Here is a 6,832-nt window from a genome sequence, read left to right as displayed (position 1 = left end):
CTGAAATAAAAAGAATGCTAGGGGCAGGCTTGTAGACATTCAAAGGAGCAAAACCTTTTAACTGATTGCTGCAGTGATTTCACTTGCATATTAGTTAGCACGGTCAGGTAGCAGCATCAGGGTGCTTGCTTTCTGCCTGGACAACACACAACGCAGGTCAAAGTGTGAAATTTTATGGATTCTTTCTTTTATTAAAAAAAAAAGTCTTACCAAATGATCACATCTTTATAAAGATGAGTATGATAATATTATACGCTAATATGCTTTATCTCTCTAAAGTTTATTTTGCTCCTAATTTCCTAAGGCGTCAATATATTCTAATAAATGTCTAAAAGTATTTGGGGTCATGAGCAGTAGGCCTACTCTAGCTTTCAGATTAACTTGGCGCTGCTAGATGTCTCCTTTTTTTCTATTTTAGATTTGTGTTTTCCTGGTTGAAAAACTTATAAGAATTATTGATAAAGAGGTTGTGTACCAAGACAGTTTTGCATCTTAAAATAAAAAAAAAAGAATTTTAAAAAAATCTAGGTGTGAAATTTAATGTGAAAACCTTGAGTTCTATCATGGTTTGGAGTTATGCAAGGTGAACAATATAGTACAGGACACGTTCTATAATAGCATTTTATAATGAATCACCCAAGAATCACATATTAAGTACAGAAAATCTACCCACACCCTAAATACTAAAGAATCCAGCTGAGGTCCTAGAGCTCATAACAATGCCTCCTACCAGTCCAACTGGAGGCTTAGAGCCCACAACAAAGTCTCATATAGGCTTGCTTCATGGATATGTGCTGGAAAGGCCCAAAGGTCAGTGCTGGAAGCTAGGAAGTCTATGCCAGTGGGATGAAGGATCTGTGCTAGCAAGCTGAGGGATCTGGACAGGATCGAGGAAGCAATGCTCAAGGTAAGCACTAGAGCTCCCCCAAAAGTATCACAACTGTCTTCAGCAACAATGAGGTCTTGAGCACTTACAGTGATGAGGAAAGCTGAGTTCCCATCAGGAAATGTAACAAGCTTCATGAAGTTGAGCAGTACACAACTTCCCCTCCAGAGCCAGGAAGCAAGGCTCAAGATGAGGACCCAAGCTTCCCCAAAGTTAAATCAGGAAAGCCAGCATGACAAGGTCCTCCAGCAGAACAGCCCAAGAGAACTAGCAGTTTCCAAGAGAACTAGCAGCTTCCAACAGCTCCAACAGCTTCTCCAAACAGCATCCCTAACAGGATTTCAGTAGTTTCTCCTGTTCTGCCTTTATGCTGCTGGCAACAATCCTTGGTTGGGCCTCCCACACCCAACACCACGCTAGTTTAATTCAGCTGGGTGTAGTAAGTTGACCACCTGTTAGAAATCTACTATAAGTTCATTGTTGGATACAACAAAACGGCAAACACATTTCAAAAAACCACCTCAAGGATAAATGAATTCTCATCACTGATTTATGTCAATCAGTCATTTCTAGGTAACATGGGTAGACTGGAAGGATAAAAGCAGCTCCATTAACAGTGAGTTAGTGGCAGACATTAAATTCACATTTAGATGGCTTATGGTAAATACCTTTGAGCTATCCAGACAATCGGACACTAAAACCTAATTAAAGAAAGACCCAACCTAAAGAAATGCATTTCAGTCACCATCATTTGGATAAGACCATTACAGAGGAAGAAGCAAAAAAGGAGAGAATCAGTTGAGTCTGAAGACAGTCCAGGTTTTTATCTTTTCCAACATCCTACTTTTTAGATTTATATCTGTCATAGAATGTGTCAGTAATACATTTCTTTTATTGCTGAGTTTTACTCTGTTGTGATACATGATGGTTTGTCCATTATTTTTTAAATGTCTGGGCTGTTTTTGGTTTATGGATCTTACAAGTAACATGACTATTGGCTGAGGCCATAGATCAGTGTCTAAAGTGCCTGTTTGGCAAGTGCAAGGTCCCAAGTTTGATCTCTGGTAGAGAAAAAGAAAAGTAACATGAATATAAGTGTTGCTAGTCAAGTGTTTTGATAAAAATAGGTTTTTAAATCTCTAGAGCAAGAACTTAGAAGTGGTTTGAGGTTAGTTGGGCATTTGATCTCATAAAAAACTATAGAATAATTATTCAAAGTAACACATCCTCAATAATAATGAATAAATTTTCAGGTTCTTCACATCAAGTAAAACTCTCTTAAATTGACATGGAAAAATGAAGTTGGTCAGAAGGAATTTTCAAAGGTATTTTGAAATTCCTCAGTGGCCTGCAAGATGTGGCAGCATACACCTGTAATCTCAGTATTTGGGAGGCTGAGGCAGGAGAATCATTGCAAGTTCAAGGCCAGCCTGGGCTACAAAGTAAACTGAAGGCCAGCCTAAATTGCATAGTGAGACTCCATCTCAAAAAAAAAAAAGAGAGAGAGCGACAAAAATAATAAATAAAAATGTAAAAACTTACTTAGGGCTGACAATATAGCTCAGAGGACTAAGTGCATGCTTAGGTAAGTGCAGGGACCAGGGCTCAATCCCTGGCATTGCATGCTGCCCTGCCCCTGCCCCTGGGTGCTCTGAGCATGCAGTGGAGTCCGGGTGTAATGGTGCACACCTGTAATCCCAGGACTAGGGAGGCAGAAATCAGGAGAATCACTACAAGTCTCAGCTGTGTAGTGAGACCCTGAAAAAGACAAAAAAAATAAATAAATAAAACCTTGAAATTCTTTGAAATCCTGTTCATTGATCAAGTGAGCTTGTTTAACTTTTGCTTTGGACATTGAATCAAAATAACAGAATTTAAACCTACCTGTCAAACATCAGATATGTACTTAAATTCATATGCATAGTCCTGATGGTGTGTTCCAGCCTGCATTTCTATTTTCATTAACCTTTACCCTTAATAGGTTCTTGAAAGGAATTCATCACTATATAAAGTTTTAGCACCCAGTAGTAAACTTTAAAAGTCAATTCTAAATGAAAGGCTTACAAAAATCTAGTTTTCAAAAGTGGTTTTAGTACCTTATATCACTGTATTAAAGAATTTTAATTGCATATATTTGTCCATGAAAATTACTAAGGTCATTGAAACTGAGGACTTGTCAGCCATTGTTTTTTATGGTGGCTCTAAGAAATGTGCATTATTCTAAAGTGGGAAAAACAAGCTACAGCTTAGGTTTCAGGCCTAGATTCAAATAGCTATTGTTCTGGTTATTTTTTTCCGTTGTTTGCTCTCTGGGATTTCTATATAATCCCCCGAAACTGTTTCTTCTTATCCGTTACCAGCACTTACAGAAAATGTTTTTCTGTTTAACTCCAAAAATAGTTTATTTTTAAGTCTGAAGTGAAGCCAGCTGTTTTGAAGATAAAATTAATCACATTAGGTCTTCAACAATCTCTTTTCCTTTCCACAGCTATATTTCTATCTTCAAAAGGTCTTATCCAGTTCAAGGAACGAGGAAAAGATGTATGAAATCAGTTGGATCCCCTAAAGCAAGCCCAAAGAAAATCTTATATTTATTTTAGTAAACATATGGCTGCTGTCTAAACCAAAATTAAAAGCATAAATAACTAGGAGTGGACTAAGGAGCTAGACAAATTAATTAGATTTACTTCACAATTAGATTTACATGTTGAGATCATCAAAATTTTCACTGGATCAACCCTACCCTTAATTTATGAATGTCACCATCAGTTTGAGACTTGCTCTCCTTTCTTGTTTTTCCCAGCCTTCTGAATCAAAGTGCCTTGGCCTTCTTGACATATAAATCCTCTTCTGAGAATAACATAATAAATGCCAAGGCACAATTTTATCATACTTCTACCACTAACATTGTACTCTGCTGTGTACTCTCCCTATTCTCCTAATGTAAGAATGGATTGAGCAAAATAAATAACTATGTATTGAGTCTCTCAAACATCCTGATGACAAACAAAATATAGCAATGAAATTCCAAAATTGATATGGCCAATGAAAAATGAAGTTTAATAGATTATGAAGCTTTTAGATATATACTCACTGTGTTAACAAGTGTTTCCAGTACCTTAATATGTGGAGGTAATCCACAAGCCATTTGAGGCATATCATGGCTTCTCTAATGGTCTTTGTTCCATCTCTAGTGCAAATAAAATTATGCAATAACTAATTGGCCAGGATCTATAAACAATTCATCACATTATTTTGATCCTATTTAATGCAAATTTGTTTTGGTTGCACTATTTTCTTGTCTCCATGGCAAACTCTGTTTGTCTACAAAGCCTTCCCCATAGAAAAGGGTTACTATTTATACAGATTGAGAGAAAAATAAATAGACTTAATGACAACTAGAAAAATCAAAAAGTACAAGGTATCATCAAGTTGTATGGTGTATTTAAATTAAAAAGTAGAGAAGTTATACCACCATGAGCTCTCTAAAATACTCCTTTCGTTTCCACAATTTATCTCCTTGTTCTTGTGATTTTTGTAAGCAATTCTAGAAGTCCTCTTTTCTGTCTTCAGTTGCACTGTTGCATCTGCCTTAGTGTTTTAATCAACTCAAAACTATCTACCCCTCATAGCCATTCTGACTTGAAGGAGAAGCCACAAGTTCCACAGTGTTGGACCTGGTGAACAATGGGGTTGAGGATGCATCAGGATATTTTCAGGCCTTACTCACCTTTCTGTTGGATGACACCCAGCACAGTGTTTATTCATTTCTGATCCTGTCTCCTCAATACACAAAAGGGGACTCCAGAACCACTTCAGAAAGTGTCAAGAATGGTGGGAGAAGTGTGTTTAAAGTGTGAGGAGGGCTCTGAGGATTCGTGGCAGTGTATCTTTCCTATCAGAACTATTTCTAAGATTTAAACAATACCTATAGTTCTTGATCAGCCTTCCTATGAGATCACTGATTCATACAATTTTTCATTTAAAATGTACTTTTTCTGATATTGATAAAGCTACCAAAGCTCTATGTTTGTTATTTTCATGAAATATGTTTTGCTATTCATTTACCTCATTTTTTTTTGTCTTTACAGTCTCTTGTAGACAATAAGTAGAAATTTTCAGCTGTTTACATTTGAATGCAGAAAAAAAGAAAAAAAAAGGGATGGTCAAATACCTCAGTAGATTAAAGCACCTGCAAGCAGGCTCAGGGGCCAGAGGTTTGATCCCTGGTATGCAGTGCCAGCACCCCCACCCCCCCACCCCAGGATGTGCTGAGATGGTGATTGAGACTGGGAGCAGTGGTGCGCTTCTATAATCCTAGAACTTGGGAGGCTGTAAACAGAAGAATCACTATGAGTCCAATTTAGTAGTAAGACCCTGAACACCCTGTAGACCCTTCCCTAAAGTGCAGGGAAAAAAAATTGAACTCAGGACTCACAGAAAGTCTTAGTTCTGGCATTTTTCTATTTGGTTCCTACAAATCTTTAATCTTTATGGTTTTTCAACTTTTCCTTTATTATGTTCATTTGGATTTAGTTGATATTTAATAATCTTTTTTCAATGCAAAGATGGTTTTATTCCTTTGATGATACATTAGAGATATTTCCTTAGAAGCACCCCAAAGAGTGTGTCCTTTGTCTTCATGCATGGGTGCAAGTTTATTTTATTTTAATGTTTTTTTGAGGTACCAGGGGTTGAACTTAGACCTTGCACTTGCCAGGTAGGTGCTTCTGCTCCTTAAATATACCTCCCTTTTTTTGAACATTTTTCTTTTTTAATGATAAACTGAGTTATGTGTACAATGGGTGATTGGTGCGTTGACAGAGGCATGTTTCTCCTTTACTAAGTATCTAAGAAGTCATTAACAAATTTTTAGAATTCAAAAATTTTTGTCCTAGTTCTGATTTCCTTTTATTAATTGAAAGTCCTTTGTACATCCTGGTACAAATCTTTCGCACAATGAATATCTGTTCAAGGAAACAAAATCCAAATCACAATCCTCCTTGAAAGTTAACTCACTATAACTGTGTTGTCTAAACCTGATTTATAGAACACAAATGGTTTACAATCAGATATAAACCTTCACTGAAATGGTTCTATCTCTGTGTTTGCAAAGATAGTTTTTGTTTTTGTCCTGTAAGTCCAAACTAATGAACAAGAGCAATGGCAAATGAAGAGCTACTGTTAGGACGAGAAAAGACTGCTAAGGATAATGTCTTAGCACTTCTGTTCTCTCAGTGCTCTAAGGCATTTCCACTATCCATCCATTTCATCCACATACCACAGAGAATTTCCTCATACTCATGTTCTAGAAATTCTGTTCTGACACTTTGAACAACTGACTTCAAAAATCCCACGTACATGGATTCATGGGCAATTGACTTAATATAAGCCAAGAAGCTCTGTATGTACAAAACAGAAATTAAGAATGGTGGAGCCTAGTATTCTCCTTGCCTCTTGAATTGTGAACTCAGTAAAAGCCAAAGACAAGCAATAGGCAGGACAGGTACAATGAGCACAAAATTAAAAACACTAGGATTCTGATCTTTAATTTTCATTGTCATTTTGTGGCTAGCTGGCTGCAATTCTCCCTTAATTCTACAAGATGTCTATCCTGCTCAACAATTACTTTGCTTTATTTCTCTTTTAAATTGCACTGAGAAAATTTATAATCTTACTATTGTGGTTTGTATCAGTTGCTCCCCCAAATCTCATGTAGTCATGGAGCAGACTTCTAGAGTTTGTGACTAACTCATGATCTACTGGGATTATGGATGTGAATACTGCATCCAGCCTGGGGCAGCTGGCCTGAATGCAACTTAAGGAAGACAGGCTTTCTCTTTGTTGTCATTGTTGAAGCTACTCTTCCCGTCTGATCTTGCTATTTTGCTGTTTTCTGCTGCCATAAACTGCTGCCCTCTGCTATGTGCCACTCTGCCTTGGAGT

The sequence above is a fragment of the Octodon degus genome, unplaced genomic scaffold (genome assembly GCF_000260255.1).
Source record: "Octodon degus isolate 3935 unplaced genomic scaffold, OctDeg1.0 scaffold00139, whole genome shotgun sequence".
NCBI lineage: Eukaryota > Metazoa > Chordata > Mammalia > Rodentia > Octodontidae > Octodon > Octodon degus.
The sequence above is the reverse complement of the archived record's forward strand: the minus strand, read 5'-3'. Positions refer to the sequence as shown.